This window comes from Vicugna pacos, chromosome X (assembly GCF_048564905.1).
Source record: "Vicugna pacos chromosome X, VicPac4, whole genome shotgun sequence".
Taxonomy (NCBI): domain Eukaryota; kingdom Metazoa; phylum Chordata; class Mammalia; order Artiodactyla; family Camelidae; genus Vicugna; species Vicugna pacos.
This window is the reverse complement of record NC_133023.1, coordinates 9,910,853-9,932,399: the sequence shown is the minus strand read 5'-3', so window position 1 is coordinate 9,932,399 and position 21,547 is coordinate 9,910,853.

Here is a 21,547-nt window from a genome sequence, read left to right as displayed (position 1 = left end):
ATTAAGCTCTTACTGTGGATAGCAAATATTGTTTTGATAAGAGAATACCTTTCTGAGAATGAAAACCTAAAAATTGATGGCCCAGTCCATTTATAAAAGCCAGCTGCTTTTTAAATAAGTTATTACAGTGCATTGCCAGGGTGAGCCGTGCTGACCCCGGAAGATTAGCACATCCATCACAGGGTGGTGAAAAGATGTAGTATTGACAGGGTCCTCCCTCAGAACGCTTAGCTGCACATTTCAGCCCCTGCCCTGAGACAAATGCATTACTCTCATCAGCCCCAGGTGCTTAGTTTTCCAAACTCTCCTTTTATTACTGGAGTTGCAGTTTGTGCTTGGGTGTTGCAGACAAAAACCAGAATTAGCTTCCCCTGAGGTGACACACGACCAAAATTTCAAATCTCTAGCAGTTCTCTTTTTTTTATTTTTAACGCATACACCTAGATAGAGAATTAGTGCGACTGAGGCACAAATACAAACCAAAGCCTGTAATTGCTGCAGGTTTTTAGCTGTTTGAGAGTAAAGTGTTTCTCTTTACAAAGGACTCTCCTTTCCCCAAAGAAAGCACCAGGCTAGTCCCGCCCCTGCTGGCTCTGTGACCGTGGGCGACTTTCTTACCTCTCAGTGCTTCGTGTTCCTTGCTCTTAAAGTGGGTGTAAGTGATTCCCCCACATGGGGTTCTCGTGAAGACCACATTGAGTTAGTGCCTTTGAGACACATGGCGCTGGCCATACAGTGTATACTCAGTAAATGTTAACATTTATTCCCTGTCTTTAAAAATTGCCAGAGTGTGAATAGAAGTCCTGGGTATGGAACTTCTTCCAAATATGGAGACACATCTCCCTGTCAGCAATTGGAAGGGATGCATTGGCTCTTGACATGTCAGTCCCACCTGCCCTTCTTCCCTGATGTCTCCTGTATCATTTGTGGTAGGAGGGACCCATGACTTGGTCACTCATTGACATGGCAGATAATGAGTCCTTTCCTTCCCAGTTAGCTAGCCCATGGCCTCTTCCCTCAGGGGACTTGCACACATGTGTGCAGTGGTGGTAGTTGCAGTGTGTGCACCGTGGAGGCAAGCACAGTGCTCAAGAGCGTAGGAGAGAGGCGAGGGCAGGGTTCTCAGCCTCAGCATTATTGGCATTTGGGGCTGGATCATTCTTTGTTCCAAAATAATACACACCGTGGGACGCACATCTATGTACTAAAATTGAGAAACTTGCTTGGAAATGATTTACACACATCAGCTTCAGAATAGTGGTTAGATCTGAGCAGGGAGAGGGTTGGAGTGCCATTCAAAAGGGGCTTTTCTGTCTCTCTAATTTTTCATTTCTTTATAACGAAAGCTATGGTAGGAACCCAGCTTTGATGGAGGCCCCCAAATTCACACTTCTGACACCAAATAGTTTCTCTTTCACTTCATTTCTAGGGTTCACTGTTCCATGAAATGTTTATTTATCACATATAGGATCTACTATGGGCCACATACTCTTCTAATTGCTTTACAAATATTAATTTAGTTAGCAGTCAACCTCTGACAGACCTATGAAGTAGCATTACAGGTACACAACCTGTTTTCCAAAACTCTTAGGTCAGATGTGTTTCAGAATTCAGACACTGTACTTTTGAAAAGTAAAACAACGTATTGTGGAACTTGTCCCAGTGGGCTGGGGCAACAGCCTGTCATCAAAAGCAGATGTTGCAGTAAAATGCAGAGTATTCTAAGTGGGATCCGGAAAGACCGTAAATATCCTCAGTTCCATTCATGTCAGGTTTTATCGTCAAATCCTGACAGTCGTCAGCTTTGGCTGCCAAACAAATTATTTAAAACAACACGAAACACATCTTCCAGTTTCTAGTGCTTTGGGGATTTCAGAAAAGTGGTGAAGGAATATTATTTCCATTTTGTAGATGAGGAAACTGAAGCACAGAGAAATTAACCAACTTAATCAAGTTTGCTCTCAGTGGTGGAAGTGGCTGTCAAACCCAAGTTTTCTGACTGCTTAACTCCCCACCTTTAGCTGCTTCCCCTGCTGACCTTGGCCTCGACAGTCATATTCACAACATGTGTAAAGCACAAGGTAGCCAAACACAGTGAAGTCAGGAGCCGATTATGACCTCAGCAAGATTCCAGTGTGTTCCGTGCTGGAGCGCAAGGTGAGGTTCCAGTCCTGCCGTAAAATGTGGGAGTCTGGCTAATGCATATGCATTCTTTGTCTAAAGTTTAGAAATGAGCCTTACTGCAGCAAGAAGAGGAGACACTGTTGAGATATTGAGGAAATAGAGGTTCTGTGGCTTGGTGATTTGGGGTAGGTGAGGAAAAGTCTAGGATGGCTCTGGTTTCCATCTTGGATGGTGGTTCTCGTGGTTGAGCTAAAGAAAACACTGAGAAACATGTTTAGGAAGGGTAATTAATTCCATTTGGGAACACACTGAGTTTGAAGAGCTCACAGGACAAAGCTCACAGTGACATCCTATTGGTCACTGGATATTTGGGCTTAGAACTCAGTGGAGAGAGTCTGCATCAAAAAATAACAGACTTGAGTCCTGAGCCTTAGCAATATGGAAAGGGGGGCCATATACAGAGTAGGAGGAATGCACCAGTGACAGTGGGGCCCCAAAGACAATGACTTTAACACACAGATAAAGAGGAGTCTGTGATGGGAACTGAGAAGAAATGGTAAAGACAAAGGAAAACCAGGAGCTAGAGGTGTCTCAGAAGGGAAAAATCAGAAATGGCACAGCTGGACAATACGGCTTCTAGTGTGGTGCATTAGGAAGTTGACTTCCCCACCAGTGAAGCAGTTTTTGTAAATATGTATGTATTATTAGGATAAATATAGATAGATAAATTAATATATATCAAACATACTGCAAATATTTTTGCACATATGAAAATAATCTCGTTAAGACTCCACACCTAATTACCAATGTCTAGGAAGTTCCAGGAGCAGCCTGACATGCTCAGACCCACTGTGAAGGCCCAGCCAGCCGAATCCAGAGCTGGGAAAGCTGACAGGACAGAAAACTCGGTTTCTTCAACAAATGGACTTCTAAAAAGTATGTCTTGGAGAAGGGGTGGTGGCAAGGGGAGGGACTGTTATAAGATGTGATGTGTGAATTTGGTGTGGATCCTAACTTGAACAAATTAATTATTAAAATTTGGGGGGAAATTTGAATACACAGTGTTAGAGGATATTAAAGAATGATAAATTCTGTTAGGTGAAATAATTGTTTTACAGTTTTATATATATATATATATATATATATATATATATATATATATATATATATATATATTTATTTTAAATTCTAATGTGTTGAAGATACCAACTCTTAACAGTTGAACTCATGACAGCCGGGGTTTCCTTTAAAGTATGCTAGTGGTAGAGCATGGGAGAGCTGACAACAGAAACAAAGTCAACAAAATGCTGAGAACTGTTGAAGCTGGGTGGTGGCTGCATGGAGGTTCAGTATGTTCTTTTCTCTAGCTTTATTCATGTTTGAAAATTCCATAGTGAATTTTTAGAAAGTGAAATGCCACTTGAAGGAAAGAGATTAACAGTATTGTCACCGAAGGGTCAGATAAACTAAGAACAGAAAAGTAGACTTTGACTTGACAGTCTAGAAACCACTGTAACCTGAAGGACCTTAAAGCAATTTCAGTGGATTTGTGGGGAAGAAAACCAAAGTGTATATCAAAAGCTAAGATGCTGGGGGAATAAAACGGATTGAAGCATGTCAAAGGGACACAGGAGCCAGTCTGAAAGATCTCCCAGTGGCCAAACTGGAACAATTTGAGCAACAAAAGATGTAACATAGAACTAGATTATAAGCCAAAATATAAAAGAAATACATATGAGTCCATACTGATAAGTGATTGAATGATAAATGAGGAGGAGACCAGTCTTCCAGAAGAACTCCAGATAATCACTGGTACTGCCCACTCTAGGAGGGCGGCTTTACTACTCTCCCTCCCCACTGAGGAGGGGCGTAACCAGTGACTGACTTCCAAAGAACAGAGTATAGAAAAGGGAAAATATTTTTCAGTGCAAAAACCTGGCAGACACCACAGCTTGAGGTTGACATCACCAGTGATAAGTTCTGCGGGTACCACATGCTACCTGATGTGATCTGATGTGATTAGAAGGTACTTCACCCCCGTGGTCATCTCAAATCCCCTAACCCCAGTCTGATCACGAGAAACATCAGAGAAACTGAAATTGAGGGACGTTCTACAAAATACCTGACCAGTACTCTTCAAAACCCTCAAGGTCATGAAAAGCAAGGAAAGGGAAAACTGTCACAGAAAAGACCAAGGAGACGTGACGACTATTTGCAGTGTGGGATTCTGCTTGGATCTTGGAGTAGAAAAAGCGTGTAAGTGGGGAAACTGGTGAAATCCAGATGAAGGATGTAGCTGTACTGAACAGAGATATGCCAGTGTTACTTTCTTAGTTTTGACAAATGTCCCATAATTATGCAAAAGGATAACAATGGGGAAAACTGGGTGAAGGTTTACAGAAACTGTATTATCTTTACAACGTTTCTGTAAATCTAAAATAATTCTGAAATTAAAGGGGTCTTAAAATAGAAATAGAAATTTAATATAGATTTTTGCTAATGGTATTTATAGCAGTTACTCTTGTTCCACCGTTCAGAGCAGGGAGATATATTTTTATTTTCCCATAGAAAATTTACAAAGCCTTTTTTTCTTCTTCTGAGCGCTGTAGAATCTGACATCTAGGACACCAGAATGACAGGATGGAAGGGAAAGTGAAGTAAGGATCCAGCCACTGTTAGGTACCCGATGCGTATCGTGCTGGGCAGTTTACCCTCGTTACCTGCCTAGTTTCTCCTAACAGCCTGATACAGCAAGAGCCCCAATTTTCTGAAGAGCAAATTGATTCAAAGTAAGAAGTAGTAACATGCCTAATGGCTGGAGGATTGGATGGAAATGGGGGGTGACTGCAAATGGAAGTAGGGTTTCCTTTCAAGGTGAGGAAAACATTTTGGAACTTGAAAGAGGTGTTGATTACACAACACTGTGAGTATAGGAAATGCCACTGAACTGTGAACTTGGAAATGGTTACTTCTATGTTATGTGAATTTCAGCTCTGTGAGAGAAAATGTAACTTTTGTAAAAAAAAAAAAAGACTAAAAGGAAAAAAAAAAAAGACTGAGAAGCTGTGGTCTGGGGATGGGAGAAACACCTGGAGAGTGACATGCAGAAATTGCATGGTGTGTAATAGTTCTCAATTTTCATTTTTTGGCCACGAACAATCCCACAAATAAGTATTAGTACATGACAGGGGGCAGAGCTCAGTGGTGGAGCATGTGCTTAGCATGTATGAGGTCCTAGGTTCAACCCCCAGTACCTCCATTAAAAAAAAAAAAAACTTATGATCCAAAAAAACAATAAGTATATGACAGAATGCTACTACTCCACAGAACACAGTTTGAGAAACACCTCATTGAATGAGGCCTTATCTTAACAAAGAGAACAATGTAAGGGGTTCTTATTTGGCTACAAGTGGCATAGAAGCCAGCCACGTGGCTTCAGGAAATTGAGAGAAGAGGAGCCAAGTCCAGTTTGAAGAGAAGCTGTATTGGGGCTCAGCCTATTCCTAGAATGGATGTGTTCAACAAGATGGAGAGGGCCCGGACACACTCCAGGTAGAGCGGCCAGCGGGAGGCAGAGAATTTGGTTGCATCTGGGAAACAGAATGTAGAGCCATCTGTCATTCCCCCGGGGTTCTCAGACCTGGCTCCACGTTAGAATCTCTTGGATCCACTCCCGCCAGTCCCATCAGGCTCGCCGGCCGTGGGGGCCCAGGCACCGCTATTTCATTGAAAGCTCTCCAGATAATCCTGCCGGACAGCCAGGGTTGAGCACATTAGTCTGGATCAGTTGGTCTGAAGCACGGTGTAGGGACCCACTGACGTTCAGTTTGAGGTGTGACGTTATCCACTAGATGGCCAACGTTAGCATGTGGGAGAATCACCTGGGGAGCTCGTTAAAACACGGATTCCCAGGCTCTACTGTCCGATTGTGGTTTCATGGCCTGGGGTGAGGCCCAGGAACTTGCCTTTGTATCCAGCTCCCAGGTGGTGCTGACGCTGCTGGTCCGTGGTCTCCACATTGGCGTGGCACTGACGGCAGCAGTGTGATACAACGATAAAGGAACAAGAAAGGGAAGTGTGCAAATGGGTTGTTTTCTTCAAGTATATATAACGAAAGTAGATGAAAGTGAATGGGAGCCAATGTGGTGGCTTCAGGGCAGCCATGCCAGAATGTGCCAGTATCCCAGAGCTTTGCATCCTCTGTGGCAGGCACATCACGATGGGGAGAAGTTTGTGCAGCCCTGGACGAGAGCAATGGGTTCATGAAGGGGGGTAATGACCCGGAAGTGTGGGAATGGGCCAGTCTGTGAAGGGCCTTCCACGCCAAACTATGGACTCTGTAAGCAACTGTCAGGTCTTTCCAGAGGCCTGGAGTGCACAAAGCCATTTCTCAAGAAGTTTGCAGTGTCTGTTAGAAGGCAGTTACAGTAATGAGAATTAATGGGGCTTGACTAGAGCAGTGACAGTGGAACCGGAGAGAGAAGATGGATGTGAGAGATGGGGCAGAAATGGCAACTCCATCCTTCCAAGTGCTCAATGACTCTTCTCTTTTACTCCTCCAACCAATCCATTAGAAATCCTGTCGTCTCTACCTACTTCTCATGTTCCCACTGCCGCCTCCATGTCCAGAGCGCCAGCATCTCTCACCTGGATTCATTCAATGGCTTCCTAACCACCTTGACCCTCCTACAGTCTGTTTTTAACACAGCTCTTACGGAGATGCCTCTAAAACAGAAGCCAGATCGCACCACCTCCCTGCTCCCATCTAATTTACGGTAACAGCTCAAGTCCTCACAGTGTGCTTGACGGCATGGCAGGATCTGGTCCCCTGTCAGCTTTCTGACACCGGTTCAGTTTACTTGCTCACTCTTTTTGCTCCAGCCCCAGTGATCTCCTGACTCTTTCCAGGACCTTGCTACTCCAAGTGTGGTCGCTGGACCAGCAGCGGCCACAGCGTCTGGGAGCTCATTGGAAATGGAGTGTCTCAGGTCCCATTCAGACCTGCTGGTCCCATGCAGACCAGAATCTACATTTTAACAAGACCCCCCTGGGCAGCCTCAACACATCAGTGTTGGTGGCAGTGATCCAGAACAGCCTGGCGCGCCGCTCTCCCCAGGCTTTTACATTTGTCATTTCTCTGCCCAGACGGCTTATCCTCTAAGTGTTCACATAAATCACTCCCTCCGCCCTTATTTATACATCACCTTTTCAGTGTCCTATTTAAAATTGCAACCCATCTAACCAAGGAGGTGAAAGAATTATACACAGAAAACTATAAACCATTGATGAAGGAAATTAAAGAAGACTTTAAAAAATGGAAAGATATCCCATGTTCCTGGATTGGAAGAATCAATATTGTTAAAATGGTCACAGTGCCCAAGGCAAGCTACAGATTTAATGCAATCCCTATCCAATTACCCAGGACATATTTCACAGAACTAGAACAAATCATAATAAAATTTATATGGAACCATCAAAGACCTAGAATTGCCAAAGCATTACTGAAGAGAAAGAAAGAGGCTGGAGGAATAACTCTCCCAGACTTCAGACAATACTATAGAGCTACAGTCATCAAGACAGCATGGTATTGGTACAAAAACAGACATATAGACCAATGGAACAGAATGGAAAGCCCAGAAATGAACCCACAAATTTTTGGTCAACTAATCTTCAACAAAGGAGGCTCTAAGAATAAACAATGTAATAAAGACAATCTCTTCAGCAAATGGGGTTGGGAAAACTGGACAGCAGCATGTAAATCAGTGAAGCTACAACACTCCCTTACACCATACACAAAAATAAACTCAAAATGAATCAAAGACTTAAATATAAGACAAGATACAATAAACCTCCTAGAAGAAAATATAGGCAAAACATTATCTGACATACATTTCAAAAATATTCTCCTAGCACAGTCTACCCAAGCAATAGAAATAAAAGCAAAAAAAACCCAAAAAAACTAATGAAACTTACAAGCTTCTGTACAGCAAAGGAAACCATAAGTAAAACAAAAAGACAACCTACGGAATGGGAGAAAATTTTTGCAAATGGAACCGACAAAAGCTTGATCTCCAGAATATATAAGCAGCTCATATGACTTAATAAGAAAAAAACAAACAACCCAATCCAAAAATGGGCAAAAGACCTAAACAAGCAGTTCCCCAAAGAAGACATAAAAATGATCAATAGGCACATGAAAAAATGTTCAATATCACTAATTATCAGAGAAATGCAAATCAAAACTACCATGAGTTATCACCTCACACCAGTCAGAATGGCCATCATTCAAAAGTCCACAAATGACAAATGCTGGAGAGGCTGTGGAGAAAAGGGAACCCTCCTACACTGCTGGTGGCAATAGAGTTTGGTGCAGCCACTGTGGAAAACAGTATGCAGATTCCTCAAAAGACTAGGAATAGACTTACCATATGACCCAGGAATCCTGCTCCTGGGCATATATCCAGAAGGAACCCTACTTCAAAATTACACCTGCACCCCAATGTTCACAGCAGCATTATTTACAATAGCCAAGACATGGAAACAGCCTAAATGTCCATCGACAGATGACTGGATAAAGAAGAAGTGGTATATTTATACAATGGAATACTACTCAGCCATAAAAACTGACAACATAACGCCATTTGCAGCAACATGGATGCTCCTGGAGAATGTCATTCTAAGTGAAGTAAGCCAGAAAGAGAAAGAAAAATACCACATGAGAATCTAAAAAAAAAAAACATAAATAGAAAACAGAAACAGACTCATAGACATAGAATACAAGCTTGCGGTTGCCAAGGGGGAGAGGGATGAGAAGGGACAGACTGGGAGTTCAAAATTTGTAGATACTGACAGGCATATGCAGAATAGGTAACAAGATTCTACTGTATAGCACAGGGAAATATACACAAGATCTTATGGTAGCTCACAGAGAAAAAAATGTGACAATGAATATAGATATGTTCATGTATAACTGAAAAACTGTGCTCTACACTGGAATTTGACACAACATTGTAAAATGATTATAACTCAGTAAAAAATGTTAAAAAATAAATAAAATTGCAACCAGGAGGGCACCCCTTAACCCCTCTGTTGCGTTTACTTCCCCCATAGCACTTATCATCACCTGACAATGGCCTCTGGGGAGTGGAATCAGCTGTGGAACGATGGGGTCTGGGACTACGACTTTTTGGAGTAAATCTTGCAGGGTTATTTGACTTTGAAATTATGTGCATATATACCTCTCGTCTGTTGAGATTAAAACTGTCAGAGAGTCTGGTTCCATATGTAAGGAGCTTGGGCATCACCACTCCACCCCGAGAACAAGTAACAGCTGAACAGACTGAAAAAGCAATGAACTCTTCTTGGATCTGTAAGAGAGGGAAGGACGCCGAGCAAGTCCTTGCCCCCGGGATTGGAGAGACAAGCGAACAGAAGGATCGACGCTGATACTCGGGAGCGGAAACCTTGTGGGAACCAGCGACGGGGCAGGAAAACGTGAACTGTAAGTGACGAATTGCTGGAGGGTCAGAGTGGACAACTCTGAGGGTTAAAAAGTCCAGGGGGTCCAAGTCAAAGAGGGGTCCCACAGTATAGTGTGCTAGTTATCTCCAGGAGCTTGACCAGATTCTCTCAGTACATAGTGGAGAAAGATCCCCTCGGGTCTGCAGCAGGGGAAGAGGAAAAGGAACCATTCTGAAATAAGCCGGAGCACTTTGTTTTTCTTTACAAGACCTGCCCTTCAGGAAACTAGTTAACCAGAGCCTAACCTGCTAGGGTATTATCAGAGCCTAACTGACCCGGGGCTGTATCCAACTCCAGCCATCCTGTCCCACCGAAGAGAGGAGAAAAAACTGAGGAGCATTTGTGAAGTCCACAGTCCAGAGGCAGAGGCTCACGGAAAGTCAGACACCTATCTCAGGACTGTAGGGGGCTCCTCCTCCCCCGACTCCTCCCCACCACATTGCTGAAGGCCGATTTGTAGCCTTTCCTTTTACCCGGCACATCATGTCTGGCTATCAAGAAAAAACGACAAGGCATACTAAAAGGCAAAAAACACAGTATGAAGAGACAAAGCAACCATCAGAAACAGACACGGCACACATCTTGGAATGATCAGCCCAGGAATTTAAAACAATTCTGATTAATATGCTAAGGGCTCTAATGGATGAAATAATATAGCATGTAAGAACAAATGGACAATGTAAGCAGAGTGATGATAATCCTAAAAAGAACCAAAAAGAAATGCTAGAGATCAAAAAACATGGTAGCAGAAATGAAAAATGCCTTTGATGGGCTTTTTTGAAGACTGGAAATAGCTGAGGAAAAACATCTCTGTAAAGGATAGATCAACAGATTCCTCCAACACCAAAAAAGCGAAGAGAGCAAAGACTGAAAAAGGCGAGAACAGAATATCCAAGGACTGTGGGACATCTAAAGAAAGTGTAACACACACATCATTGGGAATACCAGGAGGAGGAGAAAGAGGAAGGAACAGACGAAATGTTTGAAAAGATAATGACTGAGAATTTCCCCAAATGAATGTCAGACATAAACCACAGATCCAGGCAGCTCAGAGAACACCCAGCAAGATAACCCCGAAAAACTACAACTTGGCATATCATCTTCACATTACAGAAAATCAAAAATACAGAAAAAATCCTGAAAGAAGCGAGAGAGAAAAACACCCTACCTAAAGAGGAACAAAGATAAGAATTACATCCAAATTCTTCTCAGACACCATGCAAGTAAGAAGAGAGTGAAGCGAAAATATTTAGTGTTGAGAGAAAAAAAACCATCAACTTAGATTTCTGTACCCAGAGAAATAAAGAATTTCTCAGGCAAACAAACATTGAGTGAATTTGTTCCCAGTCGACCTGCCTTGCAAGAAATGTTACCAGAAGTTTTTTTAGAGAGAAGGAAAATAATACACGCCCGAAACTCAGAGCTACGTAAAGAAGGGAAGAAAAAAGGAATAAATGAAGGTAAAATTAAAACATTTCTTTTTCTTTATTTTTTTTTTCCATTTCGAAGTCAGGTGATTTCGATGCAGTTTCATTGTGTAAGGTAGCATGGCTGTGCGAGGTGGTTCATTACCACCCTGAAGACAACACTAGCAGCTTTTATCTTGGGTATTTTTGTTACATCCAAACATGACTCTTTGGCTGGGTTTTAAAAAAATATTTTCTTTCCATATCTTGGTAAGATTCCTTTTCTCTGAAACATTTTTTAAACCTTCAGGCAGTTTGGAAACATTTGCCTATGGGCTTATTCCTCTGGGCACAACCTTTCAGAGCATTTCTCCCACCTGAACTGAAAATCTCTGTTCTCCCAGCTGGTGGTGGGGCATCTTGACGGAGCTGATGATGGAAAAAAGAGGTGTAAGCAAGCTTTGTAAACTATTTCTCTTAATTTGGAGGCTCTGATCCACCCCAGCTTCTACAAAAGCAGACCCGCAAGTGCTCGGCCAAAAAAGCAGGATTCTAACTAGTGCCGAAATACATGTGAACTTAACTAGACTCTCTGTAGGAAAGAGCATTAGGTTATGCTTCCCGCTCCCGCCCTTGCTGTCAGATACCTGTGTATTTAAGTCCACGGGGACTTAGAAAGCTGGTCTGTCCCAGGCAAGAATTCAGAATGTCTGAGGACATTGACTTTGCAAAGTTACAGGGAAGTTTCTTTGGGAAATGCTGGACGTGCACCAAAATGGACGGTGGTGAGCAATACGGTCGGTGTGCTCACAAGTAACATGTAAGACATTTAGGGCAAAGAGGATGGGGACTGGTCGTAGGCTAAAACCCAGTTCTGAATTGTGATCAGTTGAAAACTTCAGCTCATTATAAAGCAGGAGACAGAACTTGTCATGTAACAGTATATCTTATTGATCTGGCCAGCTACCTCTTTTGGAAGCTAAATTCCAACATGCTTGGGTTTTCTTTAACTTTTCTTTTTACCTTTAATTTTACTTAAAGTTTTTTTTATTTTAATTGAGATATAACTGACATAACCTTGGGTTTTCTTTTTAGCTTTTTTGTTATTGTTAATGGAGGTACTGGGGTTTGAACCCAAGACCTCAAGTATGCTAAGTACTGACATATAACATTGTATTAGTTTTGGGCATACAACATAATTTGATGTATGTATATATTGCAGAATGATCACCACAATAAGTAGTTAACATCCATCACCTCACATAGTTGCATTTTTTTCCCTGTGATGAAAACTTTTAAGATCTACTCTCCTAGCAACTTTCAAATATACACTACAGTATTATTAACTGTAGTCACCATGCTGTACATTACATCCCCAGGACTTACGTATCTTATAACTGGAAGTTTGTCCTGTTTGATCCCCTTCACCCATTTTGCCCAATCCCCGTTCCCTGCCTCTGGCGAATACCAATCAGTTCTCTGTATCTACGAGTTCATGGGGATTTTTTAGATTCCACATATAAGTGAGATCATACGATATTTGTCTTTCTCTGTCTGACTCATTTCACTTAGCATAATGTCCTCAAGGTCCATCCATGTTGTCCCAAATGGCAGGTTTTCCTTCTTTTTATGGTTGAATAATATTCCATTGTATATACAACATTATCCATTCATCTTTTGACAGACACATAGATTGTTTTCATGTTTCAACTATCATGAATAATGCTGCAATGAACATTAGTGTGCAAATATCTCTTCAAGATAGTGATTTCATTTCCTTTGGATATATCCCCAAAAGTGGGATTGCTAGATTATATGCTAGTTCTATAATTTTTTGATGAAACTCCATACTGTTTTCCATAGTGGCTGTGTCAATTAATATTGCCACCAGCAGTGCACAAAGGTTCCTTTTCTCCACATTCTCGCCAACATTTATTTCTTGTCTTTGTGATAATACCCATTCTAAAAGATGTGAGGGATATCTCAGTGTGGTTTTGATATGTATTTCCCTGATGATTAGTGATGTTGAGCACTTTTTCATGTATCTATTGGCCACTTATGTGTCTTCTTTGGAGAAATGTCTATTCAGATCCTCTGCCCATTTTTAATTGGATTATTTGTTTTCTTTGGAGTTGTATGAGTTCTTTATATATTTTGGATATTAATCCCTTTTCAGATGCATGATTTGCAAATATTTTCTCCCATTCAGTAGGTGGCTTTTGTATTTTGTTGATAGTTTCCTCTGCTTCCTATACAGAAGCATTTTAGTTTGATGTATTCTCACTTGTTGATTTTTACTTTCGTTGCTTTCTGGTGTCAAATCTGAAAAATCATTCCCAAGACCTATGTTAAAAAGCTTACTTGCTATGTTTTCATCTAGAAGTTTTATAGTTTCAGGTCTTACATCCAAGTCTTTAATACATTTTCAGTTGGATTTTGTGTATAGTGTAAGATTATTTTAACTTTTACTTTTTACTTTTAATTTTTCTTATTCTTAATTGATCTAACAGATAACAGTTTGTTCAAAATAATAGCAACAGTGTATTTGATTCTGTATACATGTGTATGTATCGTGTGTGTGTGTGTGTGTATGCTTATGTATGCTTATATATGAGTGAAATGAATGGCAGCAATGATACAAGGAATGAGATGGAGGAGTTAGGATTATTTTGTTATTATAAGGTACTCGTGCTACCTGTAAAGTGGTACAGTATTATTTTAAAGAGGATTTGGAGTAGTTTTAAATGTATGCTATAAACTCTAGGGCAACCATGTAAACAGTAAAAAACAAAAAAAGTACAGCTGATATGATAAAGGAGAGAAAATGGAATCATATAAAATGCCTAATTAAAACCACAAAAGTCAGAAAAAGAGTGGCAGATGAAAATAGGAACAAAGAACTCCCAAGGGGAAAAAAGGGAGGCACAAATGAATAGTATCAGAAATGAAAGAAGGCACATCGTTGCAGATCCTATGGAAATTAAAAGGGTAATCAAGGGAACACTGTGGCCAACACTCTGCCCACAAACATGATGGCCTAGGTAAAACGGACCAGGTCCTTGAGAGGCACAATCTTGGCAAAACTCTCACAAGAAGAAATAAGTGCCCTGAATAGGCCTATGTCTACTAAAGAAATTGAATCAATAGTAACCTTCCAAAACAGAAAGCACCAGGCCCAGATGGGTTCACTGGTGAATCCTATCAAACATTTAAGGAAGAAATTATACCAAGTCTTTACAGTCCCTTTCAGAGGATAGAAACACAAAGGATGCTCCCTAACTCATCCTGTGAGGCCAGCATTATCCTAGTACCCAAACCAGACAAAGACACTACAAGCTACAGACCAACATCTCTCATGAACGTAGATGCAAAAATTTTCAACCGAGAAGATACACAGATGGCAAATGAGCATATGAAAAGATGCTTCACATCATGTCATCAGAGAAATGCAAATTCAAACAGTACTGAGATACCACTTAACATCTCTTAGAGAACGGCCGAAGCCTCGAACACTGACACCGCCACACACTGATGAGGAGGTGGAGCAACAGGAACTCTCATTCATTGCTGGTGGGAGTGCAAAATGGTACGGCCACTTTGAAACACAGTTTGGTGGTTTCTTACAAAACTAAATGTAGTCTTACCACCCAGTCTAGCAATCACGCTCCTTGGTATTTACCAAAGGAGTTAAAAATGTATGTCCACACAAAAACCTGCACGTGGATGTCTATATCAGCTTTATTCATAATTGCCAAAATGTGGAAGCAACAAAGATGTCCTTAGGTAGGTGAATGGATAAACTTGGTACATCCAGACAATGGAATATCATTCTGTGCTAAAAAGAAATGAACTATCAAAGCCATAAAAAGACATGGGGAAAAAAAAAGACATGGAGGTACCTCAAATGCAGATTGCTAAGTAAAAGAAGGCAATCTGAGAAAGTACAAGCTGTGTGACTCCAACTGTATGACATTTTGGAAAAGCCAGAACCATGGAGACAATAGAAAGATCTGTTTGCTGGTGGGAGTAGTGGGGACAATGACTAGACAGAGCACAGAGGACTTTTAATGCAGTGAAAATACTCTGTGATATTATAGTGATGACTGTATGTCATTATGCATTTGTCCAAACCCATGGAATGTACAGTACCAAGAGTGAACCCTAAGGTTCTAGTGTGGGATGTGAATAATGGGGGAGGCTGGGCATGTGTGGAAGCAAGGGTTATATGGGACATCTCTGTACCTCCCTCTCAATCTTATTGTGAACCAAAAACTGCTCAAAAAAAAAAACTAAGTCTTTTAAAAACTATCAGAGAATGGACCCCAAACTAAGGACCCCTAGGTCCACCACTGTGCCGCTGCTCTGGCTATAATGAACTCAGGCCTTGAGTACTACAGCAACAAGGAAGGAGAAACAGCCTGGAGGCTCAGGGCACATCAGTCTTCATGCCTACAAGCCTGTGAGATAAAGAGCTTAGCCAGGTGTAGGAGTGTAGGAAGTCCACATCCTTTGAGCTGTAGACACGGAAGAAAGGAATGCACACAGCTGGTTAGACCTCTGAAGGAGCGTGTGCCTATCAGTGCTGGCACAGATGGTGGCAGTCCTCCTTCCAGACAGCACAGGACTACACTTGAGGGCACCCAAGCCATGTGACTTGCTTTGACCAATGAAGTGCAAGCAGAAGCTCTTAAGAACCCATTCACATGTTTCCTTTCTGCTGGGCCCCGGCAGTGTGAGCGTCTGGATGACGGGAGGCCCTAGGTGGTGAGCCCCGTCAGTGTGCACGAGTGGGGATGTGGAGGTCAGCCTCCAGCTGCCCACGTGGTAGTGTAGTCCCACAAGGGACGTGTAGTGTGAGCAAGAAATAAACCTTTGCTGTTTAAAGCCGCTGACTTTTTCGAGTCATTCTCACAGCGCAGTCGCACTTCTGGCTGGTGCAGGAAGGGACTGCTGAAGTGGGAGATGCAGTTTTGGAAAGACTCATGAGGGATGAGACTTAGTAAACAGTCCCGGCAGTACCATCTCCTGTGCCCCGGAATCAACTCAAGTTCATAGGATGCAAGCTCTTGCTGAAGGGCTGCAAGTAGCCCACAGATAATGCTTTGTTTAGCCAGGATAGTATTTGTTTAAAGGTTTAAATCTGGGAGATGGGATGTGTGCATGACTTATTTTCCTTTTAGCTGTAGTCCCACGACTCCCTATTACTTACTTGACTCATGTACTTGCCTATGTAGCCCTGAAGGCATTTGGGTTTGCAGCCCCTGGCGGTCCAGGCATCGAACCCATTGAGAGAGGGTAGGAGAGGCATGACCATGTTCGCCTAAGAGACATGAGAACAGAGGCCCTGAGAGGTCAAGAGGCTTCAACAGTGATGTAGCAAGTCAGCAGCAGAGCTAGAGCCCGCACCCGGGGCACCGATGCCTCTGTGCAGGGCAGAGCATGCATGCCTGGCCCCGGAGACAGCCGCCTTCTGCTGCTGCAGCCGTCCCAGGAGGTTAATGCACTGATTGCATGCTCTGTTGTCTCATCGGCCCACACACTGCCTGAGTTTATCACCAAGCAAGTTCCCATTTATCTTCAACAGGAAAATCACGCCATCCCGAAATGCCTTGAACCAAACTCTGCAGTCTCAACAAACAGCTTGCCTTCTAAATCCATAAGCTAAACACAAAGCTCTTTGCATTCTTTCAGCCAAGCCATTGCAGCTCTTTTTAAGACTGAACTTTGTCATGATAAAGACAGCCAAGCAGAGGAAATTACAGAAATGACTACAACAAAATATCTCCAGGATACACTGTTGAGTACAAAAAGCAAAATGCAAAAGAAGATGTTGGAATGATGCCACTTGTATAAATGGGGGGGAAAAAGGAACTATATATATTTACATTATTATATGTATTTCTATTTATATATGCAGAAATGTCCTTAAGGATCTGTGCAAGATAGTACAGTTGTATCTGGAGAGCAGACGGGGGTCAGGAGTGAGAAGGGGCAGGCAGTCTCCCTGCCCCAAGCACTCAGGCCTTGCCAACCCCACCCACCACCGGCTGTGACTTGGTTAGAAGGCTTCCTCTGGCTACACAGCCTTCTCAGCCCATGCTCTGGGTAGGTGGATGTGCTCAAGAATTAACACCCATCAATCAACCCTCAATCAATGAGCGATGGAAATTGATGGAAAAATACACCGACTCCTTTACCTCTTGGGCGGGATGATGCTGAGACCATGACTGCGTGCTCTACACGGGCTCCCGGAGCTCCTTGCATCCCTCGGTCCCGGGTGCCCGTGATGCGGACGTGCTCTTTTCTGGCTGCCTTTCTTTCCTGTCTCACTCTCCCACTCCCTTACCCTTCCAGCTCAATGCCAAACCCTGTCTCAGGGCTGGTTTCCAAAAGAACAGTGCCGTCTGATAGAACCTCCTTCAGGGATGGAAATGTTCAGTGTCGGCACTGTCCAGTATAGCAGCCACTGGCCACGTGTGGCATTTCACGTTAAATTACTTAAAATTGAAAATGCAGTTCCTCGGTCACATGAGCCACATTTCAGATGCTCTCCAGCCCCATGGATAGCACAGAATGGAATACTTCCATCATCACACGGAGCTCTATTGGGCAGTAGTGGTTTGCAGTCGACATTGGAGGAAATGAGTATATATTTGTACCATATGCATCGAGAAGCAAGCAGGTGTTTTTGAAGGGGCAGAGGATATGATCTCCCATCTGTGAGGCCCTCTGACATCTGTGTGTGGGGTCTTTTTGTGAAGCCTGATTCTGACTCAAGTGTTCTCCTGTCTACTGTCTAAACCTGAACCCTTTCCCTTCTCACCTGAGGGAAAGGCCGCTGCTAGCCTACATGGCATCTTTATGCAAATAAGGTCGAAGGGCCCCTTCCTCCCGGTGGTTGCAGGCCCATGCCAGTGCACCGTGGGCCCCAGCGGTGCCACCAGACAGGACAATGAACAGGGCAATGAAGCAGCTCTTCATCGCTCTTCTTTCTGGATTTCAATCCTTCCATTGGTAATGGCAGAATTTGTGTGCCTAAGTTGGCAGGAGGGTCAAAGGACAGAGTAAACACCAAGAACGACAATTCCTAAAAAGAAATATTAATAATACTACAAGTGAAAAATAAGGTCTTACCATATTAGTATTAATTTTCAAATAGCTCAGATGTTCATTCTACTAAAGAAATTAATGGTTGTCCCAACTGTGTTTTATACATGAGTGGCCAATGGCCTGGTTATGTGACTGTGCCCATTGAGTGACAGCTGTGGGTCTCTCTAGTGAGTATAACTGTGACAGTACTGTTTATGAGGATGGTGAAACTCATGGCCACATCCACTATCTGAGTATTACACAATTCCATCTGTATGAAATGTTCAGAAGAGGCAAATCCATTCAAAAAAGCAGACCGGTGTTTGCCAGGTGTTGAGGAAATTGAGGGGCAGAGAATGTTAATGAGTAGGGGGTTTCTCTTGGGGGGTGATGAAAATGTTCAAAAATTGATTGTGGTGATGGTTGCATAACTCTGTGACTATACTAAAAGCCATTAAGTTGTACATTTTAGATCGCCGAATCATATGATATGTGAATTCTATCTCAGTAAAGCTGTTATTAAAAAGTTACAAAAAATTCAAAGGTCTTATCTACAGTGAGAAGGCATTTTGCACTAAATCTCTATAGCTCCAATCTTTGAACATCTCAACGCTTTTTCTAAGTTTCTACCGAATATAGTCATAGCCTCCCGATCTCCTGCGTTAAGAGCTTTGCTCTTAGTAGGAAATCTTGAACTCTCGAGCTGCTCTTACTCAGTATAACAGTTTGCACAAATCCGAGGGGTTCTCTAACCCAGTTTGACCATTTTTCTGTTGGGCATCGTAGGACTGGAGACAGCCCCTGTGATCCTGAACACTTTTCAACTAACATTTTCTTTCCATGTGCTTCCTGTGAAACATATATGACTTATTAATCCTGTGGTGACTCTGATAATATTCTGCTTATCTTGTCTGAAGCTGGTGCACCTCATCTTCCCGATCTAGATATTCCCCTTTGGGAAAACCAGAAACTTTGGGGGACCAAAAAATGTCATCTCTCTTGACTTGTGAATGGAAGGGTTAGTATTCAGATCCACTGACTGATTTTACAGCTCCCTTTCCCGCCCCGGGAAGAGAGGTCCTTTATCCTTTCAGTCTCTCTTGCTTGGGTGCTTACTGACTGTCAGGTGCTGGGGATACAAAGCGAGTTTCTGCCCTCAAGGAGCTGCAGTCTACCTGGGGACACAGATGAGTATGATGAGAAAATACTCTCCCCTGTAACCCTACCCTGACTAGTCATTCATTAACTCAGGGACGGGATGAAAACCAAAAAGAGAAAATGAAGTCACCTTTGGGCTTTTGAGTTCCAAAAGCCTCACCCTCAGAAGGGATAAATGGACCTAGTATGTGCAAATACCATAGATATTGGAGAATATGAGATAAATTCAAATAATGCTTTGTCATCCTCTCTTAGCCTCTCCTCCTACCAGATAATTCCTGGGAAGGAGGCAGTTGTCAGAGGGGCAGTTGTCGGTGCATAAATGCATTTTAGGTTTTACGTTCCCTCCCTGAGAAGAGCCTGGAGCAAGGAGAGGAAGGAAAGAAGCTGTGGCAGACACCGTTGGTTGCTACTGTCCAGACACCAGGTGACATTGTGCTGAGCTCCAGGGAGCGAATCATGATTGGTCTAAACCAGCCAGGGTCATCCTGCTATTTGCCAGTTGGTGGTTTAGGGAGTGCCATGTGACCCAGGTCTGCCCAATGAGCTGTTAAGGAGAAGAGTTCTGGAGAGGTTTTTCCTCCTTGAGAGAAAGCGAAAGACCACGCCTTCCTGCTTTGGATGCAGTCGGGGGAGAATGTGATACTTTGTGCCCAGCAAATATTTTATGACTAAGAGAGGGAAGCCAAGGAAATGGCAGACAGTTAGCCTGTCTCCTTCCAACCTTGTCATCATATGAGATGATTCAATCCATACTTTTAGCCATTTGACATGCAGCCAAGAGCCTTCTAATTAATACAGACCCCACACAGGGATCCTAGAGGAGGCTTGTGTCTCACCTCCAGGGTAGGACCCCATGGCGAGAATGAGACCCCAGAGAAAATATGGCCCCCTTGTCACTGGCAGAGAGATCCTAGGCTGCTGGGTGTGGGCACCACAGGATGTCCCCCGTGTGTCTGAGGGTGGCAGAAGTGGACAATGTCTTAGGGACCTCCACAGACGTTCCCATAGACAGTCTTTTTTAAAAAAGACTATTCAAAAATCACCACATTGAACAAATTAGTTTACATTTCAGCAGAGCCCAGTGAATACTTTGCTGTTGGTTGGCACTGGTTCCAAGGACCAGCTTTTGGGAACAAGACATGGAGGACACATCCTATTGATCGATTTCCAGCTCATTGTGGCAGAGACTGCCAGTTGTCCCCCAATATCCAATGTCCTTTCTTCCATAGTAATAGAAACCCTGATTTTTAACTGGACACATGGAAAGACTACATTTCCCAGCCGCCCTCACAGTTAGGTGTGGCCATGTGACTATGTCCTGACTAATGAGGTTCCCATGCGTGTTGCCAGGTACCTTCATTAAAAGACAGCTGTCACAAGCCATTGTGCAGTTTCCGTCTTCATCCCTTCACTCTCCTGATGTGCTGGCTGGTGTCCTGACCTTCATCTTAGACCATAGGTGGAAGGTCACACCCTGGGGACTGGGGAGCCGTGGGATGAAAGGAGTCTGGGTCCTTGAAGACTTCGTGAAGCACAACAGCCACACCAGCTCTGGACCACCCTGTCCTGACTTTTACGTGAGAGAAGTCAATTTCTATCTTCTTCAGCTGTTATGGTCTAGTCTTTGCTGCCTGCAGCTGCACCTAATCCTTTCTGATACATGCAGCGCACCCCCTTTCAGCCCCAGCTAGACTGTGAGCAAGCCCCATGTCAGGACTGTCAGGATCTGGGCTACTCAGGATGCAGGCAGCCATGGTAACTTCCTCCCATCATCAGCTCACGTCCTCTGCCCACCTTAATCACGTTTCTAATAACTTGCTTTGTCTGACTTTTCTGTTTCCCTACACATAGTTATTTTTCTTTCTGTTTTCTGTTAGGGCCATTTCACGAGATGCTTCAAGCTTTTTTTTTTAAGTACAGTAGAAATAGAAGTAGTTATCAAATAGAAGCGACACAAGTAGCAGAGAATCTCTATAACCGTGCATGAAATGAAAAGCAAAGGGGTGTAAGAACCAAGTTTCTAAAAGCAGCCATACAAGGCATTACTATTCTCTCATCTACGGCTCCCTCCACTTTCCCTGGGGTAAATGGCACTCCCTGTGTAAGTGTCTCTTTATGGTGGACATGCACATCTGTTATTTCTGTTTTAGAATATAGTATGTCTTTTTGGGTCACAGAAGGCCATTGTTGTCCAAGTGATGAAGGGAAGACTATTAATCCACCATAAGCATTTTCCAGTACAGAGA